The sequence below is a fragment of the Podarcis gaigeae genome (genome assembly GCF_964106915.1).
Source record: "Podarcis gaigeae genome assembly, chromosome: 8".
Lineage (NCBI taxonomy): Eukaryota > Metazoa > Chordata > Lepidosauria > Squamata > Lacertidae > Podarcis > Podarcis gaigeae.
In genome coordinates, this window is record NC_139684.1 from 2945014 (window position 1) to 2958405 (window position 13392).

Below are 13392 nucleotides of genomic sequence, written 5' to 3' on the forward strand. Positions count from 1 at the left end.
CAGCTTGCTTGAGAAAGAAGGGAGATCAATTTACATTTTTGTGTAAGAATGCAGCCAGATCAATCAGATATATGTGCTGAGCTTAGTCTTTTATCACCACGATGCCCTCCATATGTTTTGCTCTACAACTCCAACAGCCATGGCAGCTGGGGCTGATGGGAGCCATGGTCCATCTGGAGAGCACCAGGTTGGCAATGGTTGTGGCAGCTGGTTAGGGGGTATGGCTGGCAAGGAAAGATTTAGTGGCTGGCTAAGATCACCAGTTCCTGCTTGCCACTCCTTGCCATGACATAAACTCAGAGATAACTTTCGCATCTCTTTCAAAGCAAAATAAATTTTCAGCTGAACTAGTTCATAGATTTGTTGTACAGAGAGATTATTTGCATGTCAGGAAGTACACACAAACAACAATCACATGTTTTCTTCAGCCTCAAAAAGGCACATATTGTGAGGTTTTAGTAACATGGAAATATGTAAATCAATTTACAGGTAGTGAATAGCAAGCAGCAAACAGCTGATCACCTGAACATTCTTTAACCAGTTGACAGCACCATTTGCTACCTTTCCACTGCCATACAGAAGGGTGGCAACAAGCATGGAGGGAAAACAACAACAACAACAACAACAACAATTTATGCCGTGCCCATCTGGGTGGGTTTCCCATCTGGCTGGGACAGTATGGTGTAGTGATTGGAATAAGACTTACGGGCAACCTTGGGTCAGTCAGTCTCCCAGCCTAGCCTATTTCACAGGGTTGTGGTGAGGATAAAATGGGATGGGAAGAACCATGTGACCACCTCGAACTCCTTGAAGGAAGGGTAGAATATACATATATTTAAACAAATTGCAGGCGGGGGGAGAAAGAGAAAGACCTTGGTGCTAAAACATCCACTTTGCATGCGAAAGGTCCAGGTTCAATCCCAGGCAGCTCCAAATAGAGCTGGAAAGACATAATTTCAAACACTGCAGAGCTGCTACCAATAATTGTGCAGGCAATTCTTACTGAGCTAAATAGTCCCATAATTTTGGCTTTGTCTTGTTCCCATTAAGGCCCACCTTTCCCCTTGTATTACAAATGGAAGAAACACAAAATAACTGTTAACCTCCCTTGGTCTGGGGCTCCATGCAAGATCTCATCTTGTGGAATTGCATTGATCAGGAAAATGGTGATGAAGCAGCCCAGAACTACACAGGGGGAAACTTGTCAATGATCTCAGGGCAGCTGGGACCATATTCACCATGAAAACAGTTGGTAACACACCACGCCGTGAAGGACTGAGATCTTGCAGAGCCCGCAAGGTCCCCTTGCTGAAGACAGCACATGTACAGGCCCGTCTGCAGTTTGCCAATGTGCATCTGAATGACCCAGAGGAGAACCGGGTGAAAGTGTTGTGGTCAGATGAGACCAAAATCGAGCTCTTTGGCATCAACTCAACTCGTGGTGTTTGGAGGAGGAGGAGGAATGCTGCCTACGACCCCAAGAACACCATCTCCACCGTCAAACATGGAGGGGGACATATTATGCTTTGGGGGTGTCCCCTTGTAATTCAGTCACTGCTGCCATGCTGGTGTCTTCCCTTGACAGAACTGTAGTCCACTGTAACTTACAGACTCACTGATAAGACTGAGTTCATGAAAGACAATCTTGCTCAGCTACGAGTGATCGCCAAAGAAGAGTCCTCTTCTCTAGCCAGCATTCCTGAAGGCGCAGAGAGAAGAGAATCAGTGCCCACCCTTTAAGCCCCACCAGAGCTGAGAACAAGCAGAGGGTGCACCAACGCAGCTAACAATAAACAACTAAATTGTAGTGGAAAGGTTAACACTCTCTGCAGAGACATCCCATGCTGATCTTCTGGTATTTTGTCATTGCAATGCCACAAATACACAATAACATTGGGCTGAAAGGAACCTGATTTTTTATATATATGCAAGGGATAAAGTTGTGTCTTGCTCCCTTTTGCAGGAAGCAAGTTGCCCAGGACCATCTATGTGCAAAATGTGTGCCTCAGGCCTGAGCAACATCTATATTGGGTGACTTTCTTCCTTTCCAAGAATCACCTTTCTGAATGACCTTTTGACAAGAAAAGTGCCCAAGGCTTGTAAAGAAATAGGAAGTCCACTTCTTAGAAACACTCTGCTGCCTTATCAGCAGGGATGGCTCTGTCCAGCCATACCAGTTTCTGCATCGCTTTTGACCAGCAGCTTTTTCTGCCCTTTGGCTTTCCTGCCTCAGGAATCTCTGCCTTGAATGCAAACAGAACTACGTCTCCCAGAATGCAATGCCACATCACAGGGAGGGTTGAGGCTTTGAAAAACACATGAGCGTAAATTTCTCGGATTAAAAAAAACAAAAAAGCAACAACCCAAAGAGGCGGGAGAGGAATCAAAGCCTCGAGCGTCATGTCTAGGAATAGAAACGGGAGTGCTGCCAAGTTATTACAGAAGATGAGTAATCCACTTAAGTCATTCCTCTAAACACCATTCCTTGTAAGAGAATTAAAATATCAGCTTACATCACCAAATGCAGCTCAGAGGCTGGACGAAATCTGTGCAGGCATTACGCTTGGATTGCAAGCATGAGTAAGATCTGGAGGGCAAATGAACAGGCTGTTCAGGACTCAGATTCCAGAGAAGGAGGAGGAGGAAAGTGAGGCGGGCAAGATTTTAGTCCTTTCCAAGCAAGAAGCGGTCATAAAAACGCTGTCAGGAGATCTCAGTCAGAAATTAGAAGTAGAATTATAAGGAGACCAGGAAGGAGAAAAGACCACTGTATATTTTCAGCACTGTCCCATCAACATCTCTAGAGCAGAGCATCTCAAACGTCTGACACCAAGGCACCTTTAAATAACCCCCACAAAAGCCTGGCTGCAAACAGGCGGCTCATTTAATTGATAAAGCCTGAAACTGTTTACTTTTAGAAGTGAAACTATAAGGTCACTTGGGAGATTAGAGCATGTTATATCACAACGTTTTTCTTAAAACTTTAAAGAAACTGTGTATATTCCCTGATCTAAATTGCCCTCCAGATATTGCTCTTATCACCCTCCAGGGTGTAGCGGAAGAGACAGCTACAGTATGGGAACCTGGCTTTTCAACAGCAGGTTCAATAGAATGTAGGAGAGGGCAAGACTGGTCAGGGAGATTGTGTGAGACGGGGAAATAGCTCCTCCCCTTTCCCCAGTGCTCTAAAGTAAATAAAAAGCCAGGAGATTTCTGTGTCTTTTCACCGTTAGGGTCCACAATCTATTTATTTGGTTAGTTTATTTAACATAATTGATACGCCTCTTAATCATGGGGGTGGGGTGGGGTGGAACACGTTACACAATCTATGCAAAGTGATGCAATTTTTTATCATCATTGTCGTCGTCGTTGTTGCTGTTAAATTTATCTCTCTACTGCTCTTCCTCCCAAGCAGCAGCCCACAATCGAGTGCAGCACCATTAAACTACAGTGAGGCTAGAAGATGAAACCAGTAAAAACAAACTCCCGACAGCAGAGCCAAACTTAAACATGCTGATGCACACGACATCTGCTAGGACCCCGAGGCATTTACCTTCCAAAAGCCCAGCTGAACATGTATATCTTCAGGCTGATGCCTGAAGACCACAAGCAGATTTCCACAGAGAGAGAATTCTATAATTGGGGGGCTGCTACCAGGAAGGCCCTGCCCCATGGAATCACACGCATGCACTGGGCCAACCCCACTGGTAAGAAGAGAAGCAGGTCTTCCTCATCAGGATGCTGCTGCTCGGCTCCTTCCTGGGGCTGCTGCTGCTCTGGTTGTTGCTCTTGCCCCGCACCGAAGAGCCCAGCCCGGGGGACAGGATCTGGGTGAGTTGCTGCTTCCCGGCCAAGGGAAGGCAAAGGAGGAGGCAGGGTCTCTGCGCCCGGATGGATGGTGGACCTCCTCCCTGCCCCCAGCGGTGGCCCTTCTCCCTTTGCTGCCTGCCGCCCAGCCGCTTCGGGGCCGCCGGGCCAAAGCCCTCTTTCCCTCTGACTGCGCGCCTTCCTCTTCAGCCTGGGCCAGCGGGCCGGGAGGGGGCGTCTTCTGTGGCGGCTGCTGTCCCTGCCCAGGCTGAGGCCTGAGGAAGGGGGAAGGAGCAGCGAGGGGGCCAGCAGGGAGTTGTGGCCAACGAGGTGGCGATGCTTGGGCCCTCCTACCGCAGCAGGGACTGTGGCCACGCGGGCTCCCGACTCCAGCTCTTTCTTCTAACTGTCTCCCCGCCCTGTGGCAGTTCATTTTTTTTTTTCAAAATATAGTCTGGCCCCCCACAAGGTCTGAGAGGCAGTGAACTGGCCCCCTGCTGAAAAAGTCTGAGGACCCCTGCATAACACCTTGCCCTAGAAATGCCCAGAGATCCCTGAATAATTGGTCTGACCCTGAGACATGACCATTCTGCTTATGAATGGGAGGAAGTCATCTTGGAGCAAAAACTTATGTGAGAGACTCCCCTGCGGGTGGGCAGTTGTACTGAGTCCATGCAGCCCTGAGGAAATGATCCAGTCAGGATAATTTGGAATCGTTGCATGGAAAGAGGCAGTGCCAATGAGGCAGACCTTGCTGAGAGGCAGTAGACAACAATTTCTGTTATTTAGTTAATAATGAGTATACTGTAGTTCTGAACACAAACGAGCTGTTTTCTCATGGACACAGGGCTGGCACCAGACCTCAAGGGTCCACCACCAAATGATCATGACGGTCCACTATCTCTTCATCTGACACTGCACCACCACCACTTGCCACCAGCCCCCAAGTGGCATTTTAGCAGTGAATGCTAAATTGGCTTCCATTTGTGAAAGCTGCCCGCCATTTTAATTTACCCAAAATGCAACACTTCAGCATTGACCTATAGCATTGACCCATGCTACTGGTCTGTTGGGCTTTATGAATTTTACAGATCTTACAGACCAGGACATTGCAATTTGGTGGGTAAATTAAGGTGATGGGTGACCAGTGTGGTCCAATGTCACTTCAAAGGAAAGACCGCCACTAGAACAGCCATCTATAGACCCTTCTTAGCTGACCAATTACCAACTTGGTATCAAGCCAAAATGGCACCCTAAGGAGCTCTGATGCACACTTTTAGGATTTCTGTTCTACTGTGTCATCTATAAACCAACATCCATCCATAAGTCATCAAAATAGTTGCCGTTTTGTTTTCAACTCCTGTGCCTTTGACACAGAGGTGTTAAGCTGCCCCATCCCTATTGACCCTGGGACAGGCAAAAGTTCACCTACAGGATTTCTGTAGGCTTCTGTTACCAGCTCAGGCACTGGCTTATGTTATTGGCAACTTTCGACTGCTGACTGTTACTCTGAAACTTCCCTTCCCTGGAGGCTCTAAGACCGAGCCTGAGCATCTTCTGTTGAGTATTCTGCACTTAGGGTGGGGGGGGGGATCCAAATTCCTTTTCTGAATATCGGTTAGACTTCATCTCAGTTGTTCAGGTGTTTCTGTCTGTTATAGTGAAATGGGACAGGTTGCTATTTCAGCCACAAAACCATCTGTTAGACACCCACCAAGCTGGTCTCTGCATCTCTCCCCAATCCCCGCCCTGCCACATCCCTCCAGGTGTGCTCCTGGCCAACTGTTCAAATTCTTTCTTCCCCTCCCTGCTAATTAACATGGGCACGTGCAATTGGCCAGATGTACTGGGGACAGCCCCAATTTTCTGTTCTCTCCTTTGGCCAACCACCAGTTCCTCTTTTGCCTTTGAGGGAGATTTGCAGGGACTATGCCTTTGTCTTACTGTGAGAGTGTGCGCAAATTTCAGCTCCATCTCTGGGGCCTCTCACCAAGCAAGGAAACGGAGTCATCATCTTGATTCCTATGTGGGCCAATTTATCACTGCCACCTGCCCAGAAAGTAAGGGTTGTCACCAATGACCTTCTCAAAGTAGACCCATTGAAACTAATGGACCCAAATAAGTTGTGCCTATTGATTTCAATGGGTCTACTCCAAATAGGACTAGCACTGGCTGCAGTCCCATTGCATGTTTCATAATGTGCTTGCACATGGGGCTACCTTTGAAGGTGTCTTAGAAACTGCAACTATTCCAGAACGCAGCTGCCAGACCAGTGACTGGAAGTGGCCTCCAGGACCAAATAACAACGGTCCTAAAGGATCCATACCCTCCAACATTTCTCCAATGAAAATAGGGGTCCCTTTACCCTTTACCTTTATTCCATCTTACTGGGTTGCCCCAGTCACTCTGGGCAGCTTCCAACATATATGAAAACATAATAAAACTATACAGGGCTGCTTTCAGGCGTCTTCTAAAGACTGCGTAGTTACTTATCTGCTTGGCTCAGGGGTCGCATGACTCCATACCTTCCAACATTTCTCCAGTGAAAATAGGGATGTCCTAAGGAAAAGTCTTCCAGGATCAAATCAGAAACTGGGACAGCTTCTGTAAATCTGGGGCTGTCCCTGGAAAATGGGGACACTTGGAGGGTCTGAAGTGGCTCCCAGGACATTTCTGAGCACAATTCAAAGTGTGGGTGCTGAGATTTAAAGCCCCACAGACATAGAAAATGCTTGTGTTATTTTTCTCCATAACCACTCAGGTTAAAAGGCAGGGTTACCAACTGACCAAGGAATTTTGCTCTGGGCTGCTCCCGTTCTTCGACAGCAGATGATCTAACAAAAAATTCAGCAGCTGAGGCTTCTCCAGGCATGGAGATAGGCTTCCTTGCACACTAATATCTGCATATCAGGCTCCTGTTGAAAGCACTGAAGGAGAAGGGGCCAGTTGGAGACCCTATGAAAATGGTGTTCCTTTAAAGAGGCTGTGATCAGTGCAAATTATAGCTGCCCAAACTGTAATGAGATATCCTGAAGGGCTGGGCCAGTTTAACAGTTAAGGTCTAAAAATTTCAGTAGAAGCAACCTGTGGTTTGGTTGCATTCTTTCTAACCAGGGTCAAAGGAGTTGGGATATGACTCATTTTAAATTTTTTTACTTGTTCGTTTTCAGAACGGCTTGGGCTTTCCGGAGTTGTATTAATTGCGGTTTTGAGGTGTCTGACCAAATGAGTGAGTCTACAGGGACTTTCCAATATCAGAATGAAAGGCCCAGCTTTGCAAGCAGCAGCAGAGCTCACTCGCAAGAATATCAGGGCTGCTCCATGAGAGCAGGAGTCAAAGAGCCATTTGCACAAGGGCACCTGAACATGTAAGGTTGCCATGTTTTTCACCAGTCTGGCTCCTGTGCCTTTAACAGCAACCTGGTGTGGCCAAAATTAAGCTCCCTCCTCCACCACCTTCATCACTTTAACGCCAAACTGGGAAAAGCTTTGGTTTGTTGAATTTCTGCATGGAAGGCACAGAAGCCGGGCTAGACCCATTTTGATCAAATTGGGGGGAAATAGTGGGGAGGCTGGGGTTTAACAGCCTCAAACATCTCACAGATGAAAATCAGGAAGTTATTGTGTGTTTCTAGCATGCACACGCTTGTGCGCGTGCACAAACACACACAGTGCCCTTGTCAGCACCAGCACCAGAACAATTCTTCCATATTGTTGCACTTCCTTTTTGTGTTGTTGGGTTCTGTTTTGCAACAGTCTGCCCTTCCTTGATTTAAAAGCCAAGAGAGGGTTTGTTCTTTCGACTCAATATATCCTATCCTATTCTGTCCAAAAATATTACCCACACAGTAGGGCAGAGAGTCTCTGCCCGTTAGTGCAGACAACAATGATCAAATTAGAGCGAGAGTTTGACTCAGTACAAGAGATTTTTGTAGTGTCACCTAATAGTGAGCAATCTTTCAAGTTCTCCAGAAGTCTTCATCAGGCTGCATGTTAAGCCAAAGATAGCGGGGGGAGAAAAAGTTGTCTTGAAGACACAACATCTTCAGACTGAAACAGTTGCAAGAGCATCTAGTCCAGCATCCTGTTCTCCCACTGATGAATAAGATGCCTACGGGAAGCCTCAGAGCAGGACCTGAGCACCACAGCGCCCTCCCCTGGGGACAGTGGAGGCAGAACACAGCCATCGCGGCTGGTAGCCACGGACAGTGGCGTAGCGTGGGGGGTGCAGGGGGGGCGGCCACACCGGGTACAACATCTGGGGGTTAGGGTTAGGGGGCGCAAATCCACGGGTTAGAGGGTGCAAATTACTTGCCTTGCCCCGGGTGCTGACAACCCACGCTACGCCACTGGCCACGGACAGCCTTCTCCTCCAAAGGATGGCTTCCAGGAGCCATAATGCAGAGCAGACTGATTTTTTCAGATAACAGCAAGGCTTGTTTCAGGTTGCACCTCTCTCATCTAAGTCCATGCTGGTTTTGACCTATGAAGCTTCGTGGACCAGCTTTGCCCATATATGAAGCTACACGGACTCTGAGATCAGCATCTTGTTGGTGGCAAGGAAGAGAGAGAGAGAGAGAGAGGGAGAAAATTCCTCGGATGACAAGATCAAGATTTGGGACAAGTACTATTTGGTAAAAGAACCCCAGCAGAGATTTAAAATAACAAAATATGCAGCAAAGCAAAGCGTGGAAATATAAGATGTTAGACCTTTAATATATGCCCTTCTAAGTTAATTTCAAAGATTTTTGTTTTGTTTTTTACAAAAACACAATGGTTGCATTTATTGGTCCTTGTGCTTTCTCACAAAACGGAATGGAACACCCATTGCCCCCCACCCTCGAAGCCACTTGGATGACCAGTGGCTGGTGGAATGAGTTGTGACAAGAATGGAGCCCCGCCCCATCCTGAAGAGTGTGGCTGGGGGAAGAGTGGGCAGAAAGGGAGCAGCAGTGGGGGCAGTCCATCTGCTGTGGGGGGGGGGACAGACGATACAAGGCCTCTGTGTGTAGCCCCCTCGCAGCCCTTTGCTAGCCAGAGTCTGGCCCTCCGGCAGCCGCCCAGTTCTTCTTTGGCAATGGCAAATGGCTTCGCCACCTTGATGGTGTTGCAGTCAGCAATGGTGACGTCCTTCAGGGGTTTGTCTCGACTGTCTTTGTATTCTCCACTTTTCTCACTACATCCATCCCTTCCAGGACTTTGCCAAAGACAACACGCTTGCCATCCAGCCATGACATCTTGACATTGGTGATGAAGAACTGAGAGCCACTGGTGTCCTTACCGGCGTTGGCCATGCTCACCCAGCCAGGCCCATAGTGCTTCAGCTCAAAGTTCTCATCAGGGAAATGGTCCCCGTCAATGCTTTTACCTCCTGTTCCATCTCCCCAGGTGAAGTCTTCCCCCTGGATCATGAAGTCCTGGATCACACAGTGAAACTTGCTGCCTTTGTAGCCAAAGCCTTTCTCTCCTGTGGACAAGGCAACAAAATTCTCAACCATCCTCAGAACTGTCTTTCCAAAAAAGCCGATGACAACTCACCCCACATCTTCATCCCCAATCTGCAGATCAGAATACACCTTGGCCATGACCTTGGGGCCCTTCTTGCGCTCCTCCACATAAGCAGCCGGGAAAAGCAGCAGCAGCAGCAGCAGCAGCAGAGAGCCGCCCAGGCCCAGCAAGGCTGTGACTGCCAGCAGCTTCCTCTTCCTACCCCCGCAGCCCCAGCAGCGCCAACCCGGCCACAGTGCCCGCCAGGCAGCCAGCATCTGCCCCCTTCCCTTCTCTCTTTAAGTTCATTCCAAATTTCCCCTCTTCCACTAACATAGAAAAATATCATATATTTGGTTAAGCTAAAAATTGGTTTACTTACAAACTCTCCAAATGTCAGGTGCATGTGTTCATACATCAGTCAGAAAACACAGGCAGTAAAGCTTGGCTTAGTTACAGTCATGAAAGTTCCTAAATTATTGGTATAGGGCACAAGAAAGGCTTGTTAAAGCCATGGAATCTGAGCTTGGAGCTCAGGCCTCTCTACACACTGAGCTTCTCAGGGGAACAATAGGCTCGGTTACTTTCCTCTCAAGGAGCAGGTGATGTGGCAGGTCAGGTTATGGCATTAATCTGTCCATGCATTAATTAGACGTAAGCATTTTGGTTATATGAGGCTGGTTATGAGGCCCTTCTCTTTGTGTCGCATTTGGGAGATATTCAGAGGTTGGCAATGAGAGAAACAGCCTTTTCTGCAGTTGTCTCCCATTTAAAGAAGATTCCTGTGGAATGCTTTCCCCACAAAGGCCTGCCGTTGACATCTTTCCAGCACCAGGCAAAGAAGTTTTAGTTCTCATGGACATTTGGACAGCACTGATTGTCAAGCATTTGGTGATTACTAGTGTTCATCCTGTGTGGAATTCTACTATTTTAAATTATTTCTCTTCAAATGAACACTTCTAGTAGTCTGCATTGATATTTTATTACAGTTTTACCTTGGTTTTCAAACGCCTTGGTTCCCAAATGCCGAAAACCTGGAAGTTTTCAGTTTTCAAACATTTTTTGGAAGCTGAACATCCGAAGCGGCTGTCGGCTATTGTTTCCAGGGCACCTGCACCCATCAGAAGCTGCACCTTGGTTTTCGGGAGTCAAACGGACTTCCGGAACCGATTAAGTTTGGTGCTTTGGTTTTTGCTATTTATCCCCCCCTTTTTTTTAGGCTTCTTTGGTTAATTTGTTTTTGTGACTGTGTGGAACCCAGTTCAGCTACTGATTGTGTGACTGCAGAAGTGGTTAAAAGCCGCCCCATTGACTATCATCAGTGCAGGTAAGGAATTTTATTTTTTTTATCATCTACAATACTGACATATTTTATAGTACAGTACATTGATTATTGCTTTCATTTTATGGATCAGTGGTCTTGTTAAATAGTAACATTCATGTTAAATTGCTGTTTTAGGAGTTGCTTTTAAAAGTCTGGAACGGATTAATGCGTTTTGCATTTCTTTCTATGGGAAAGTGCGCCTTGGTTTTGGAATGCTTTGGTTTTGGAACAGACTTCCGGAGCGGATTAAGTCTGAGAACCAAGGCACCACTGTGCTGTAAATCACTTTAGGATACCTCTGGATGCATGACATTATATGTAAATATAATAAACTCTCTGTGGTGCAAGGAGTTAGCGCATCTGGCTGTTAACCAGAAAGCTGATGGTTTGAACCCACTCGGGGACACCTGTGGGCGGGATTCCTGCACTGCTGGGGGTTGGATTGGGTGACCCTTGGCGTCCCTTCCAACTCTATGATTCTACAGTTCTGATTCTAACTAAACCATTGGGGAAAAGAAACAAAAATTGCAGGAATTTTTTTAAAATCCAGCCATAATTGGATTTCTCAGGTCCCTTGAGAGACAGAGAGAAGAAGTGAAGAGAAACATGGCAGCAGCGACAGCAGCCGTTAAGAGGAGCAAAGTTTTTTAAGAAGTATTTTAAGAAGCCAAGAGGGATAAATGAATCTGTCAGTTTCTGTTTCTCTTCTCATTTTTTCCAATCTCACCTTCTGTTCTCCACATTTCTGCATCAGTTTGCATTTTCTTTTTTTAAAAAAAGATGCATCATGAAAATTCATCAGCATTAAATGCAAATTTCTCCTAAAGTACCTATTTATGTATGCATTTCCCCATCTTGCAAGAAATTTCCTGTAATATTATGCATTAGTGTATGTTGTTTTTACTAACGTATGCATTATGTACACACATTTTCCCAATGTAGACATTTTTGTACATTTGCAATTTTGCGCTACAAAATGTGAATAAGTGCGAATTTTAAAGGCCAACTGCTCTTCAGTTTGTACATGGTTTTGGGAAGTGCAAATTAGGTGAGGCTTGCCATTGTTGAATTCTTCATTCCTTAGGCAACAGCAGTGAGTTCTCCTTCTCCTCCTCCTCCCTCTCTTCCACCCAGAGGTCCTTCTTCAGAGCCAGGCATTTGGGCCACAAGAGTGTCTGTGCTGCTCCGCCACCTCCGCTCTGCCCCAGCAGCCCCCTGGCCCTTTCTTCAAAAAGGGGAAAAGAGAGGACCCAAATAATTACCGCCCAGTAATTAATCAATACCAGGGAAGATTCTGGAGCAGATCATTAAGCAAACAGTCTGTGAGCACCTAGAAAGGAATGCTGTGATCACCAATAGTCAGCATGGATTTCTGAAAAATAAGTCATGTCAGACTAACCTGATCTCGTTTTTTGACAGAATTACAAGCCTGGTAGATGAAGGCAACGCAGTGGATGTAGCCTACCTTGATTTCAGCAAGGCATTTGACAAGGTGCCCCATGATATTCTTGTAAAGAAGCTGGTAAAATGCGGTCTTGACTATGCTACCACTCAGTGGATTTGTAACTGGCTGACTGACCGAACCCAAAGGGTGCTCATCAATGGTTCCTCTTCATCCTGGAGAAGAGTGACTAGTGGGGTGCCACAGGGTTCTGTCTTGGGCCCGGTCTTATTCAACATCTTTATCAACGACTTGGATGATGGACTCAAGGGCATCCTGATCAAATTTGCAGATGACACCAAACTGGGAGGGGTGGCTAACACCCCAGAGGACAGGATCACACTTCAAAACGAACTTGACAGATTAGAGAACTGGGCCAAAACAAACAAGATGAATTTTAACAGGGAGAAATGTAAAGTATTGCACTTGGGCAAAAAAAAATGAGAGGCACAAATACAAGATGGGTGACACGTGGCTTGAGAGCAGTACATGTGAAAAGGATCTAGGAGTCTTGGTTGACCACAAACTTGACATGAGCCAACAGTTTGACGCGGCAGCTAAAAAAGCCAATGCAATTCTGGGCTGCATCAAAAGGAGTATAGCATCTAGATCAAGGGAAGTAATAGTGCCACTGTATTCTGCTCTGGTAGGAAGAGCTTCCTGACAGTAAGAGCTGTTCAACAGTGGATTTTGCTGCCAAGGAATGTGGTGGAGTCTCCTTCTTTGGAGGTCTTTAAGCAGAGGCTTGACAACCATATGTCAGGAGTACTCTGATGGTGTTTCCTGCTTGGCAGGGGATTGGACTCGATGGCCCTTGTGGTCTCTTCCAACTCTATGATTCTATGATTCTCAGAGCGGAGGGGAGCAGGGAGGAAATCCCTCCAAGGGGCCTAGAGGAAGAGCAATACTTGAAGCAACTCAGGCTGGAAGGACTTGCCACAACATCTGTGTCCCTGCCAGGGGCCTGGTGCTTCGATGGCCACTTAAAGGTAAAGGTAAAGGGACCCCTGACCATTAGGTCCAGTCGTGACCGACTCTGGGGTTGCAGTGCTCATCTCGCTTTATTGGCTGAGGGAGCCGGCGTACAGCTTCCGAGTCATGTGGCCAGCATGACTAAGCCGCTTCTGGCGAAACCAGAGCAGCGCACAGAAACGCCGTTTACCTTCCCACCAGAGCGGTACCTATTTATCTACTTGCACTTTGACGTGCTTTCGAACTGCTAGGTTGGCAGGAACAGGGACTGACCAATGGGAGCTCACCCCGTCACGGGGATTCAAACCGCTGACCTTCTGATCGGCATGTCCTAGGCTCTGTGGTTTAACCCACAGCGCCA

General features: G+C 46.9%; 1 pseudogene across 1 annotated transcript; it reads right to left on the reverse strand.

Annotated features, from left to right (window-relative positions):
* Positions 1-8610: 8610 nt before the first annotated feature.
* Positions 8611-9572, reverse strand: LOC310850477 (peptidyl-prolyl cis-trans isomerase B pseudogene; annotated as a pseudogene). Its single transcript has one exon. The product of its transcript is annotated as a peptidyl-prolyl cis-trans isomerase B pseudogene (transcript).
* Between the last annotated feature and the right edge of the window lie 3820 nt (positions 9573-13392).